Source organism: Vipera ursinii (genome assembly GCF_947247035.1).
Source record: "Vipera ursinii genome assembly, chromosome: 17".
In the NCBI taxonomy this organism is placed as follows: Eukaryota; Metazoa; Chordata; class Lepidosauria; order Squamata; family Viperidae; genus Vipera; species Vipera ursinii.
Window position 1 is genome coordinate 6,659,146 of NC_139530.1, and position 15,690 is coordinate 6,674,835.

Consider the following 15,690-nt stretch of genomic DNA (forward strand, 5'->3'; position numbering starts at 1 on the left):
ACGCAGCACAGTATTTAAACAAAATGATCCGGTTAAGATCTGCATATGTGGGACTGATTGGGGTAGATTGCAAGGGCGACTCCGAAATATAATGTTATCATATTTTATCTATATCTTAAATTTTTATTTTATTACTATTTCATCTTAAATTGTATTTTATTTTAATTCCATTTTAAATTGTATTTTATCAAATTCCATTTTGGATTGCTTTTATTAAGTTTTAGTGACGGTTTTTTGCTGGAACTTTGCACTTTGATATGGCCCAAGGGCTAATCAATAAAGTTGTTGTAAATAGTGAAATACGAATAACTACAGCTCCAATAAAAAAGAAATCTAGTTGTGGTTCAAAATGGGGGGTGGGGAAATCCCCTAATAAACCATTGTGATTCAAATGAAACAGAACTAACAAAAAGCATGGGAAATGGAGAATCAATATTAATAACAAGCTGTACAATACTGGTTTACATGGAACTGGTTCAATGCTTGAATGCATTGGTAAATCTAGACAGTAGGGGACCAGATTGCTTCATCTGCAGGTTCTTAGAAGGTGAAGACAAAGGCTACATAGCAGCTTTCTAAGATGGAAATATTTACAGAGGAGAAAACAAGTTATCTCAAAATAAACCAAAAGAATGTGAAATTCAGAAAAATTCTCATTCTACAAGATTAAACATGTTCAAATACAAGCACAAAGGTAAATCTAAAAATTTACAAAGCAACTTTCAGTGCAATAGGACCTCCGTTCCCCCTCCCCCGACCTTTGAGGGCTTCTGCTCAGGATGACTCCCACCCTGAGGACCTTCCAGAGGCCCTGAAAGACCAGGCTGCTCTCCAGGCTCTGGAGCAGAGGGAGGTTGAGCCCCTGCTGGAGGGGATTTGGGGTTATGGGGACCATTCAGGATTCATTTTGTTCTCTGAATTTTTTTTTAATAATAAATAATCTAAAGACACTGGGAGCTAGGCAATCTTTAATTTGTGTAAAGAAAGAAAGAAACAAATTCTTATTTGTTTGTCAGTGTAAAGTATCTAACTGGGATTAACAGGGCAATCCCTTTTAAAATATAGTATATTTATTTGTTTATAGTCTTCTTTTATTTTTATCAATAATTCAAGGCAGTGTGTGTTTAGAAACAGCTTTCATTTTACTTTCATTAATCCTACCTCAGACACTCTGTAACCTTTACACTACAGGCTCGATCTACTGAAATGATATCAATACATTTAGGCATATTTAATTTCACATAAGAAAGCCCTCTGTGTAGGGATTTCAATTGTAATGGATGTCAGATTCAGAGACCAGTGGTCGCAGGGTATCCCAAAATGTCTGTCTCCCTACGCAGAGTTTATTGTATTTATACAGTTTTAACAAGCAGGAAATAACGCAGAGCAAAAGCATTGTTCATTGCTTTACTCCCTAGTCAATCTTAAGGAACATCCGAACATCCCAGCCAGGGCAGAGTCTCTCATATCTGGCTGGTTCCTGGCAGCCCTTGGCAGTGCTAATTGGAATGAGCTGATAGACATGCGGATATCAGGATACTAAGGCAGGCAGTTTTCTGCGCACGGTCCCTTCATATCCTTGACCTCCATCTCTACATCTCACTCTTTTCTTTTTTGTTAGCCAAGGACTTCTAAAAAGGGTTAATGGAAGGGTCATAATCAGGAGAGGAATATCCTTGCAATTGCTTATACAAGGCATATACCTGACTCTGAGGCAGTGTGGGAGGGGGTTTAGGGCAAAAAGCTGTGATACGTATGTTGGAAAAGGAAGGGAGACACTGAACAAAACAGCACCCACCAATCAAAATAGCACAAATAATGACTAAATAGCGTAGGACATTTCCCAATAAATTTGTGGGTAGCCAAGCCCAAAGGCTCTCCCGCCAAGATCCTAAAGTATCAATTTTCAAATCAGAGGCCAAATTATGTAAAATATTGAGCTGGTGCTGGATGGTTCGTGATTCATCTGAAAGGTTAAAACACATTCCTTCAAAACTTTCACAACCCAAATGCTGACGTAAAAGCAAATAATCAATAGCAGCATGATTTTGTAAAATACCTTAACGCAAAGCTTGCAGCTCGTGGTTGATTGCTGAAATAGCTATAGAAGTAGCATTCATTATTTTTGCCAAATTACATGCAACAGCATTAATGTTAAGATGAGCGCAAACAGCAAGCGCTGGCACACCCACTATAGATATAGCCAAAGCTACATATTCTGCTTTATTAAGTAAAGCTGTTTCTGAGTCACAGGTGCTATCTAGCGTGACTCCTCGTCAAGAACGGTTTGAGTGAATTTGCTGTTTGGAAAGCAAAAGAGGAATCAACCGGCTGAGACAACACTGTGCTTCACTAATATTAGCAGGAATGTAATTAGAAGTTTCTTTACCACATGTAAAATACCATCCTTGCGGAAGCCAAACATGAGCAAAATTAAAGGAAGTCTCCTCAAAAGCTGTACAATTTAAAACAGGTGAACTAATACGAAAACAGTGAGGTTTTTTACTTGAAGATGTACAATTAACTATTTTAGTGCATGTTATATTCTCAGGGACTGCTACTATCGGGGTGTGCAAAGCAATTACATCAGGGGGTAGATCATAGGCAGCCAACCCCTAACTACATATAGTCTCATAACTAAAGTTTTTATTCAATAGAAATTTGCTCAAACCAGTGAAGTTTTGAATTGCTGCAGAAGGGGTACACACAGGGATCAGACATGTAGAAAACAAATTTTCCATGTCATATGATTCAGATAAACAAAAGACTTCATTTTGTGTCATGTTAGCTAGCTGCACCCATAGGTTTTGCTTCATTCGCTGCTCAAGTGAATGTTTGGGTGAGATGACAGCTGCTGTCGCTAAAGGGCAACAATTAATAATCAAGCACAAACAAATAATGGCTAAGGAACTGGCAGTTAAAACCACAAAAATGGCAGCGCATAAATTCTCGGGGGTTTGCTGCACATGCTGCTGTTGCAGCACTGCCTGCGCTTTCATGGTCAGGCTTTTCATATCTCCCCACGGTACTGGACGGCTGGTCTGGCGATACATTGTCTGCTGTGCCGTCTGTAGAGTCATCTTGGCCATTTCTTGAACCAGATCCGGGGACTGGTGCCACAACATCCTTAGCTGGGCGGACACAACATGCTGGAATCCACAAAGGTCCTGTAGGAGCAAACACAGCAGCGTATCCTCGTCCCCAAGTAATCAAAGGGACTGGCCCTAACCATGTTTTGTCTGGTAATGCCTGATAATATACTAGAGGGGGAGGCAAACTTGTTTTTAAATATTTATTGTCCCTGTTCAGGCGCCAGCTGTCAGATTCAGAGACCAGTCATCGCAGGGTGTCCCAAAATGTCTGTCTGCCTATGCAGAGTTTATTGTATTTATACAGTTTTAACAAGCAGGAAATAACGCACAGCAAAAGCATTGTTTATTGGTGTACTCCCTAGTCAATCTTAAGGAACATCCGAACATCCCAGCCAGGGCAGAGTCTCTCATATCTGGCTGGTTCCTGGCAGCCCTTGGCAGTGCTAATTGGAATGAGCTCATAGACATGTGGATATCAGGATACTAAGGCAGGCAGTTTTCTGTGCACGGTCCCTTCATATCCTTGACCTCCACCTCTACAAATGGTGAGAAAAGTGTGGAAATCATATATTCTTACATGGCATTTCAGAAATTCCATCTGAATCTCATTAAGCATTTTTTCAACATCCAATGAGATGAAAGCAGCCAATTCATGGATGGAGAGGCCCGGTGTGGAAAGTTATGGGTGCGCCTCATTACAGCCATATTAGTGCTGCCCCAGTAACCATTTCAGATATTTGTAAGGTTCATATCTCTACCAGTCAACTAGATTCCATAGGATAGGCATCCTCTGGATCCAGTATATTGAGAAATGCCATCTGGAAAGCTCCGGAAGCATGCCTAGAACGACAATCAGTTTCATATTTTGCCTGCAATGATGTAGATTTCTGTGAATGTTTCAGGTCCTAGGGCTTTCCCCAAATTCATACACCTTAGCTGAATAGAAATTGAAAAGGAAATTTTCAATTTTTTCCCCAAGGAATTGCTACTCAGTATATCTTGGAAAATGTCCCTGTTATCAGATGTTGTGCCAAGAATGTATTTCTTAAAGTTAAAAAATAGTGTTAAACAATTTTGCTTTCTGCCTTTCTCAGATACAGGAAAATGTACCAAATGTCCAGGTGATGAATATCCAAATGAGGACCGAGTCCAATGTATCCCCAAAGTTATAAACTTCCTGTTTTATGAAGAATATCTGGGCATCATCCTTGTCTCTTTTACTTTACTCTTGTTCGTAACCACAGGCCTTTTCTTAATTATCTTCATTAAATACCGAGAAACTCCCCTTGTCAAAGCCAACAACCGGGACTCCTCCTACATCCTCCTGGTCTCCCTTCTGCTTTGCTTCTTGTCTCCTTTCCTCTTCGTTGGTCAACCAAGGAAAGCCACCTGCCTTTTCCGACAAACAGTCTTCAGCATCATCTTCTCAGTTGCCATTTCTTCTCTCTTGGCCAAAACCATCACGGTGGTGCTTGCTTTCCTGGCCACAAAACCAGGAAACCAAGCAAAGAGATGGTTGGGGAAGAGCTTGGCCAACTCCATCATTCTTTCTTCTTCTTCTGTCCAAATGATCATCTGCTCCATCTGGCTGGGAGTTTCTCCCCCATTCCCAGATTCTGACCTCCACTCCCAGCCTGCAGAGATTATCCTGCAATGCAACGAAGGGGCTGTTGTCATGTTCTATCTCACCCTCAGCTACATGGGCTTCCTGGCTGCCGTCTGCTTCATGGTGGCTTTCCTGGCCAGGAATCTGCCTGGGGCCTTTAACGAAGCCAAGCTGATCACCTTCAGCATGCTGGTCTTCTGCAGTGTCTGGGTGACTTTTGTGCCCACCTACCTGAGCACCAAAGGGAAATACATGGTGGCTGTGCAGGTCTTCTCCATCCTGGCCTCCAGTGCTGGTCTGCTGGTCTGCATCTTCATCCCCAAGTGCTACATTATCCTTCTCAGGCCAGACCTGAACACAAAGGAACAGCTTACAGCCAGAAGAAATGTGGAAATATGAGACAGAGGAATTTCAACTCCAAGCTAGTCTCCATACATGAGTGGTGCAATAATTTTTCTTCAAATAAATAAAATATGTCTGTAAGATTTTGAGGAAACCAATTTCTTGTAGGAATAAGAATATATTAACAAGATAAAAATAAAGTGTTAATGCAGTTATTTCCTCATTTTTCAATACATTTTATTCAAACTGCTGTGACAATGCAACTGACATTTTTCTTTTTATTGAAACAGTATCTCTTTCTTTAGGATAGTAACAGTGGGTGGGCATGAAAGTACATTGATGCATGCTAATTAGGAATAGACATGGTTATATCATCTATTAGATATGCATATTGATGTTTACCATTTCATCCTCTTTTCCAGAAATGTGTAAATATGAGTGCATCCTTTTGTCTGTGGGAATCTATCCTGCTGTTTCGTGGAGTTAAATTCCAGTGGACACTGAAAAAAATAATAACTGCAGTTAGCCTTGATTATTTTTTGGGTCCTGCATTTTATTCCACAGAAATTGGTGTGAAAAGTGGGGTTCAGTCTTTGATCTGCAACCAGGGACAACAACTGGGGATCTCCTACAGGATGAGTATTGTGAGATTAATCCCATGAGCCTTCCTGACCCTACATAAAGGCCCCTTTTAGGATTGTCTGTGAGGCCTGTGTCTGTGTCTAGGTGTCTGTTGTGGCTGGGGAGGTTTGTGCAGTGTATGTGGTCCCTTGTACCCCAATTCTCAGCCATCCTGGCCCTAGTGCCAGTTCAGCTCAGTGATGGCCAGAGGTGTCCAGAAAGCCCGGGGGAATTTGGCTTTGGAGGGGTCAGTGTAAACTTTCTATGTCAAAGAAGGTAGACTGACCTAGAGGCTCTGTTCAAACTCCCTTTTTCCTTTTGTCTGAGTGGAGGAATTGCCAAAGTTGATCCTAGGCAGGGAGGGAAGTGGATAATGGTGCTCAGACAGACTCTGATTGGGGAAGGAATCCTTCCGGAAGAAATAGATAAACCCGTTGTGGCAGAGGGGTGGGAGTGGCTCTGCTGCCCTCACTGATGCCTCCACAGGCTGGGAAAGACAGGGAGGGTGTGAAATTGGAAGGGATCATAAAAAAACTGTTCCTCCCAGGCAGGAAGAGAAACAGCCCTAGATGTGAATCCAAGGACCACAATAATCAGCACAGGGAAGATAAAGGGAAGCCTATCCAGGAACACCCTCCAATTACAGATATGGACAGAGATCAGACAGATCACGATCTGAAGGGGAAACATAAGAATCTCTGGGAGGAAAGCAAGTAGGAAATTTTTACACTCTGGGGGTCTTGCAGAGCCCCCCAAAATACTTGATCGAGCACAGGGAACATAACCAAGCAACAGTAACAGGATGAGAGAGTTGGAAGGCACCTTGGAGGTCTTCTAGTCCAACCCCTGCTCAAGCAGGCTAATAGTTTAGACTTTAGGAGAGCTGATTGTAATAAGTGAAGAGGGAGAGACTGGGAAGGATTCTACGCATGGATGTCCTAAAAGGAAAAACAAGATGCTCGAAAACCCTGAAAAAATGAAACAATGAAGGACCGGGCAAAAACGAAGTATAGGAACAAAAAGATCAAGTAGAAAAAGAGGGGCACATAAGTAAAGCAGAAAACCAGCAAGTAGACTGAGTTTGCAAGGAGGGAGTCAGGATAGCAAAGGCCCAGAATGGGCAAAGACTGGCAACTAATGCAAAAAATGATAAAAGAAACTTTGAGGAAAGTCAAGGAAACAAGAGATCCACTAATGGGAGCAGAAGGCAGAAGGAAACAGGCAGCAGGGTGAGTGCAGGAATGTTTAACTCCTTCTTTTACTCTCTTTTTATGCAAAAGGGAAAAAAAACAAAATATGAAAAGCAACACCAAGGGAGATAGAATTGGTATACAATTCCAAATAGGCACAAAATTCATAAGGGAATTCCTATCCACTCTGGTCGAGCACAAATCACACAGACCTCATGCTGTGCATCCCAGGGTTTTGGAGGAGCTGGCAGACCTAATTTTGGAGTCACCAAATGGAAACTTCCAAGGTCCTTGTAGCTCAGGGGAACGACCAGAGACCTGGAAAAAGAGCTGGACATCAATACCTGGGAAAATCCTGGAACAGAGGATGAAGTGGGGGATTTGTGAGCACCTAGAAACGTACCTCCACCAGTATCAGCATCAGTGCAAAACCCAACTCTCACCCTTCCCTGGATTCTGCCATTCCTAAGGAGAAGAGGGAACAGCATGGGGTTTTACTACTTTCACTTCCTTCCTTATTTGTAACCTTTGTGTATTCCCCTGGTCCTGCTATCCATCACAATATAACCAATTACCAGGCATTCCCCTCTTATCTTGTGGACAGCTAAGGAAGGGGGTAGTAAGTGAGGAAGGAATGTTTCCGGAATCTGGATTGTTTCTACGGATGAAATGTGAGGGGGTGGGAATGATCCTGTTTGTCCCATGAGGGGCTTCCCACCTGGAGCTTGGCTGATCCGGAACTGACCGAATGAACTGAAGGGTGGAGTTTGCTTGGGGACATTTTAAAAATATCGATCTGTGAGGGGATTCTTCAGATCCTGTCTATTATACCCTCTATCATCTATGTCTTAGTAAACGTTCCTGCTTGGATAATCCTGTCTCCAAGAGTCTTTCTTTCTTAAGATGTGGAATGAAGTGGGCTCTGCTTAGGTCCAGTATTCTTCAATATTCATTAATGACTTAGATGAGGGAATAGAAGGGAAACTCATCAAATCTGCAGATGACACTAAACTGGCAGGAATAGCCCACACCCAGAAGACAAGCTCAGGATCCAAAAACATCTTGACAAACTTGAACAATGGGCCCTATCCAACAAAATGAGTTTTAATGTGGAGAAAAGCAAAGTTTTACATTTAGGCAGGAAAATCAAAGGTACAGATTTGGTGAGACCTGGCTCAAAAACAGTAACTGTGAGAGGGCCCTTGGAGTCCTAGTAGATGACCACTTGACTTTGAGCCAGCAGTGTGCAGCAGCAGCAACCAAAAAAGATAATACAATCCTGGGTTGTATAAACAGAGGCATAGAATCAAGATCACACAAAGTATTAGTACCGCTTTATAAAACCCTAGTAAGACCAGGAATACTGCAGCCAATTTTGGTCACCATATCAGAAAAAAGATGTTGAGAGTTTGGAAAAATTCAGAGAAGAGCAACTAAGATGATCGAAGATCTGTGTTCTGAACCAGCCCTCTTCTGGCCTTGTAGTAAGGCAAACCCCTATTCAGAAAGAAGAGACTGGAGAGCGTCCAAGGCTAAAAGGCATCTGCCAAGATTTAATTACGCAGTTAACAAAAACACTAGAGCTTGTCTTCTCAAGCGGAAAAGTTGCTTTCAGCAACCAGCCCCTCCCCAAACACTCCTTTTATAGAGAGCTCAGGGCGTGGTCTCCCTGTGCCTCCTCCCGAGGAGTCCCACAGCCTTTCTTTGTTTGTTCCTGCTCGACTGCCTCCTGCGTCGGGCGTCCTTGAACAGGGCCAGCTGTGGGTCATCTTCCTCCGCACTCTCGGGCTCACGCAGCTGAGAAGAGGTCCCCGGCTGAGGGCTCTGCAAAGCCTCCAAACCATCATCAGCCGGTTCGTTTCCCTCCCCCTCATCTGAGTCATCCGATACATCGGAGCCGGCTGTCGGACCCACAGGCTGGCCCTGAGTCACAACACTATCCCGCACCGCAGGGCCCTTCCCCCGGGTCTGCCGATCCGGATGCGGTCGGGATGGGAACTGTTCGTGAAAAGCAGTCACCAATGCAGGGGCATGAACGGCGGTCGCGTATTCCCATGTGAAGTCCTCCGGCCCGTACCCTTTCCACTCGATCAGGTACTGGAAGCGACCTTTCAGCCAGCGGGAATCCCTGATGCTGGCGACCTCGTACTCGGGGGTGCTGTCGCCATCACGAGGTCCTGATGGGGGAGGTTCCGCTTGGCGAAGTGGACAAGCCGGTTGTTCGGGGACCAACAAGGACCGATGGAAGACGGGGTGCACGCGCAGGGAACGTGGCAGAGTTAAACGATAGGCGACCGGGTTGATGACGGCCTCGACTGGGAACGGTCCAAGGTAACGGTGGTCCAGCTTCCTCGCCGGCCGAGTGGATGGTAGGGTTCTGGTGGACAGCCAGACCCAATCCCCCACCGATAATGGAGGCGTATCCCTTCTCGACCGATCGGCGAACCTCTTGTAGTCGGCCTTGGCCTTCTCCAGCTGCCGTCGCACCAACCGATGGATCGCCTGTAATTCCGCCATGAATTCGTTCGCTGCCGGCTCCGGTGAGTCCACGGGAGAAAGGGGGAAAAACCTGGGGTGATAACCCACGTTGGCCAAGAACGGTGTCATCTGCGTGGAGGTGTGCTGCGAGTTGTTAAAGGCAAACTCGGCTATGGCCAAATAGTCCACCCAATTGTCCTGCTGCAGGTTAACGTAGCAGCGCAGATACTGCTCTAAGATGCCGATGACCTTCTCGGTACCCCCGTCGGTCTGAGGATGATGCGCGGACGAGAGGCAAACCTTAATGTCCAACGCCCGCATCAACTCCTGCCAGAAGCGGGCTGTAAACTGGGCCCCCCTATCGGAGACGACCCTATCGGGAAGGCCGTGCAGCCGGAACACCTGTTGGATGAACATGCGACTAGTGGCGCGAGCTGACGGTAAGCCGCGACAGGGGATGAAGTGCGCCATCTTGGTCAACATGTCCACCACCACAAACACTGTCGTGAAGCCGGAGGATGGGGGTAGATCCGTCAGAAAGTCCATGGACACAGCCCCCCAGGGTCTCTTGGGCGTTGGCAAAGGCTGCAGTAAACCAGGCGGGGCCCCTGTTGCTGACTTGGCCTGCCTGCATGGGACGCAGGAGGTGACATAAGACTGGACATCGTGTCGGACTCGGGGCCACCAGAAGGTACGGGAGACCAGGTTCAGAGTCTTGAACAGGCCAAAATGCCCCGCAGCCGGGTTATCATGACATTGGCTGAAGACGAGTCCCCTGAGTGGCCCTCCTGGAACATAGAGCCGGTCACGATAATACAGGAGTCCATCCGTGACCGACCAAGGCGAATCTGGCCCCACCTCTTCCTTCCGCTGAGCCACCCATGCCTCCTGCTGCTGCGCCTCCCGGATCCGAGCCCGTATATCCACCGGCTCCCGCACCGCAGCAAAAGACTCGACGGGGATCACTGTCCTGGGCGGAAGCTTGTCTTCCACTCGGGTGTACTCGGGCTTCCTGGACAGAGCATCCGCTCTCTGGTTGTGCCCGCTTGGTATGTACCGCACCCGGAAGTCAAACCTCGCAAAGAAGAGGGACCACCGGATCTGGCGTTGGTTCAAATTCCAAGCGGTCTGCAGGCTTTCCAGATTCTTGTGGTCCGTCCGGACCTCGATTTGATGCCGCGCCCCCTCCAGATGATGCCTCCAAGCCTCGAACGCCGCCTTGATGGCCAGCAGCTCCTTCTCCCAGATGGTATAGTTGCGCTCCGAGGGGTTCAATTTCCAAGAGTGATACGCGCAAGGGAAAAGGGTACCGTTGGGCGTCGCTGCCTGGAGTAACACGGCCCCAATGGCAATGTCAGAGGCGTCCGCCTCCACGACAAACGGCCGTTGCGGGTCAGGATGCTTCAAGATGGGCTCCTTCATGAAGGCGTCCTTCAAAGCTTGGAACGCCTGTTGTTCGGGGGCGTTCCACTGGAACCGAGTCTTCTTCTGCAGGAGCCGGGTAAGGGGGGCTGTCAAGGCAGCAAAGCCAGGAATGAATGTTCGATAGTAGTTGGCAAATCCAAGAAGTCGCTGAACATCCTTCACGCGACGTGGGGGTTGCCAACTCTGCAACGACTCAACTTTACTCGGTTCCATGGCGATGCCCTCAGGAGAAATGCGGTGACCCAAGAAATCGATGGTCTCCTGGTAAAACTGGCACTTCTCCAACTTGGCAAACAGCCGATGTTTCCGGAGACGCTGCAGGACCTGACGGAGATGCTGATGATGCGCTTCACGCGACGGGGAGTAAATCAGGATGTCGTCCAGGTAAATCACGACAAACTGGTCCAACAGATCTCGAAAGATGTCGTTCATAAAATGCTGAAACACAGCGGGGGCGTTGGTCAGGCCAAACGGCATCACTGTGTACTCGAAATGTCCATAGCGAGTACCAAACGCCGTCTTCCACTCATCACCCGGCCGAACCCTGACGAGGTTGTAAGCTCCACGCAGGTCCAGTTTCGTGAAGATCTTAGCCTCCCGGAGTCGGTCCAAGAGCTCGGGGATGAGGGGCAGCGGGTAGCGGTTACGCACCGTGATGGCGTTGAGTTTCCGGTAGTCACAGCAGAGCCGTAACTCGCCCGACTTCTTTTTGACGAAGAGCACGGGCGCAGACACTGGCGAGGACGAGGGCCGGATGAAACCACGAGCCAAATTCTTTGTCAGAAAGTCCCGCAATGCAGCCAACTCGGGCTCCGACATGGAATACAAACGCCCCACTGGGAGAGGCGCATCAGGAACTAGATCAATGGAACAGTCATAGGGCCTGTGCGGGGGTAATTGGTCCGCCTCTGACTCGCTGAACACATCAGCAAAGTCGGACAGTTCGGGAGGCAAAGAAACTCCTGAGGAGCCCTCCACCTGGCCGGCACAGATATGACGGGTGTGGTCCACGCACTGCAAACTTGGGAAGGTGACCAAGTTCTGAGACCAATAGATCTGTGGATCATGCGCCCGGAGCCACGCCAGTCCCAGGACCACGGGGAAGTGCAGATCCAAAGTGATGTAGAACTGAATGGCCTCCACATGGGAACTGATAGCCATACTCACTGGTTGCGTGGCGGCCGTAATAGGCCCGGACAGGAGCACTCGACCATCAATAGTCTCCACTAGCATGGGCGGATCCACCGGACACTGAGGAACAGCCCATTTGGCCACGAAGGCTGAGTCCATAAAGTTAGTGGTAGCCCCAGAGTCAATTAAGGCATGGACCGGAATCCCCTCTGGCTTGCCAGGAAGGATCAGTCGTGCCTCCAAAATCAAATGCCGTGGAGGTTCACAGGCACCATCGGAATGGCGTCGCTCGGCGTGGTCGTGGTGGGTCGTCCGATCTATCACACCGTCTAGATCGGGCTCGGGCCGTTTCCCGACAACAAAGCAGGGGACTTTCTCGGGGCCGGCTTGGTCACTGATGCCCGCTGACGCTTCTTTGGACAAGAAGCAGCCAAATGTCCAGGGTCCCCACAGTAAAAACACAACCCCTCCGATCGTCGTCTGTCCATTTCCGTCACCGATAGACGGGACCTGGCGGCACCCAGCTCCATTGGCTCCTCCCTCTGGACTGGGGGCTCACGCACAACAGGGGCGGCAGGGGTCTGTGGGGTGGCATGGCGACTCTTTCGCTGCTGCAGCCGGGCATCGATCCGCAGACAAAGATGGATCAACCCATTCAGATCTGAGGGAATGTCCACGCGGGCCAGCTCATCCAACATCTCCTCTGACAAGCCATCCTGAAAGGCATCCACGAGCGCAGCCTCATTCCAGGCGGAATCCTGGCTAAGCAGCCGGAAATCGCTGATATAGGCCTGTAGAGGGCGCTGACCCTGCCTCAAAGCTTTCAGGCGTCGGGTGGCAGTCTGCGCCTTAATCGGGTCCTCGTACATGAGGCGCATATGGTCACAAAACCCCCCAAAGTTATCCAACAAAGGGCTAGGCTGTGCCAACAGAGGCGTGCCCCAACGAGCTGCATCTCCCGACAGAAGGCTCAACACGAATCCCACCTTATCTCGGTCAGTGGGGAAATCAGCTGCTCTCACGCTGATAAAAAGCTGGCATTGTCCCAGGAAGGCAGGAAACAGTTCTGGATTACCAGCAAATTTATCCGGCATAGCTATCTGACATTTCCTCCTGTGTGGGGGTGCAGCATGTACCTGAGCTTGCAGTTGAGCCACCTGAGCTGCCAGCAAAGTGAGTTGCTGGGTGAGCTGGGCATTCTCGGCAAGAAGCTGCTCCATCGTAGTAATAAGGGGTGGGTGGCTGAAAGCAAACTGTTCTGAACCAGCCCTCTTCTGGCCTTGTAGTAAGGCAAACCCCTATTCAGAAAGAAGAGACTGGAGAGCGTCCAAGGCTAAAAGGCATCTGCCAAGATTTAATTACGCAGTTAACAAAAACACTAGAGCTTGTCTTCTCAAGCGGAAAAGTTGCTTTCAGCAACCAGCCCCTCCCCAAACACTCCTTTTATAGAGAGCTCAGGGCGTGGTCTCCCTGTGCCTCCTCCCGAGGAGTCCCACAGCCTTTCTTTGTTTGTTCCTGCTCGACTGCCTCCTGCGTCGGGCGTCCTTGAACAGGGCCAGCTGTGGGTCATCTTCCTCTGCACTCTCGGGCTCACGCAGCTGAGAAGAGGTCCCCGGCTGAGGGCTCTGCAAAGCCTCCAAACCATCATCAGCCGGTTCGTTTCCCTCCCCCTCATCTGAGTCATCCGATACATCGGAGCCGGCTGTCGGACCCACAGGCTGGCCCTGAGTCACAACAATCTGGAGACTAAAACATACAAAGAACGGCTGCAGGACTTGGGTTTGGCTAGTCTAAAGGAAAGAAGAAACAGGGCTGACATGATAGGAGTATTCCAGTATTTGAGGGGCTGCCACAAAGAAGAGGGGGTCAAACTATTTTCCAAAGCCACCCCCTTGAGCAGGGGGCTGGACTAGAAGACCTCCAAGGTCCTATTCTATTCTATTCTATTCTATTCTATTCTATTCTATTCTATTCTATTCTATTCTATTCTATTCTATTCTACTGTAGTCTAGTCTAGTCTAGTCTAGTCTAGTCTAGTCTAGTCTAGTCTACTTTACTTTATTAGAAGGCTTCATCCAGAGAGTCTTGCAAGTCTGAAAGTGGAAATCTCTCATCAACTCTTTTGACAGCCTGAAAAGGGAGGGAACATCCTTTCCAAGTTTTTTTCTCTGACAGTTATGCAGCTGTGGGGGCTCCCCCCTATTTGACCTTTCCCTGTGTAGTATCTCCTCCCCCTGTCCCCCAAGGTCACATTGATATTTGCTTGTTTGCTTGTTTGTACCTTGCCTTCATTATTTTTACAAATAATTCAAGGCAGCAAATGTGCATATCACATCTTATTTCTCCTGCTTTCCCCACAACAACTCTGTGAGGTGGGTTGGCTGAGACATAATGACTGCTACAAAGTCACTCAGCTTGCTTTCAGGTCAAAGGTGGGATTAGAACTCATGATATCCAATTTTCTACCTTGATGGGTTTTTTATGTTTGCACATAACATCACGGATAGGTGCAATGCAAGTGGGGACCTGAGTCTCCACGAGGGTCCTGTGAGTGGGGCCCAAGAGCCTGTGACACTCACGTGAGTGAAGCTGTACACACGGGATCCCTGATCTAAGTAACCTGGTGAGCCCCCAGTGACTCTCCTTTCCTCCCGTGTCTAGGCCACCAACGCTCTGGGCCTCATCCTGTCCTTGCCGGAGGCAGCTGAAGCGGTTGGCCACAGGTTCCCTCCCCTGCTCATTGGGCTCATCACCCAAATCTACTTCCTCCTGGGAGAAAGTGAGCAGGAAGCGGGGAGGAAGTCAGGACAGGTGAAGCCCCTGAGGTGAGGAATCTCCTGGGCCCAATCCGGATCCTTTCTCCATTTCTACAAACCTCAGCAGATGCCTACAGGTTTTTCCCCAAGTCGATTTATGTTGCTAAGTGAGACAGTCTTTAAGTGAACTTTGCCCAGAGTACCACCTTTGGCTGCTTTTAAGAAAATTAGGGCTGGATGGGAAACCACCGGGTTATCTTAAGGCTATAAAGTTGGGTAAACTTCCCAGAAGATTGTAAAGGGAAAAGAAATAGCCATATTTTGCACAGGGATAGGGAGTTTTGGGGGGGCCCACAGTAACAATTGTGTGATGATATTTTGCCCCATTTATGGAGGGCCTCTGTGTGGCCAGTGCGAATTCAGTTCAGTCTTGTCCTTATCACACTAGTCTTGATAAATCAGATTTTTTCCCCAAAATGTAACACAAACTTTGACACTGTGGGGGCCAATTTTTCCCCCCAATGTTAGGGAGTGATCAACTCCACTGCATCTCCAGGGGAGACCCACAGTGGATCTCATCCTCCTATCTCTGTTTTGCTGTAGCTACCCACAATCCTCTAGGAAATATACCAGCGTCTGCCCAACATCACGGAACCAACCACCAAAGAACTGAAGTCCGTGTGTCACCTGGCCTCGAAACGGATGAACAAACTGGTTGACCTTCTGCTGGAGCGCTCCATCGACTGTGATCAGTAAGAACCTCAAGGAGACGAGGACTCCTCTTTTCTTATAATTATGGAGATTCTCAGTCATTCGTGACAGTGGAGAATCTCTGTAGCTCGAGTGGAGGATGAGGGTGGAGGTTCATCCTCCGAGCTTCTGGGTGGGTTTGCAAACGTTTCATTACCAGGCTGGGTAACAACCTCAGTGGAGTTTAGGGGATGATCATGTTCCTCTGTTTATGAAGGCTTTGTGTTGTGATGGGGACCAGTCCTGAGGTGGCTCAGGGGATCGGCTGCCCAGGGCTCCCTTCCTTGGGATGGGGCAGA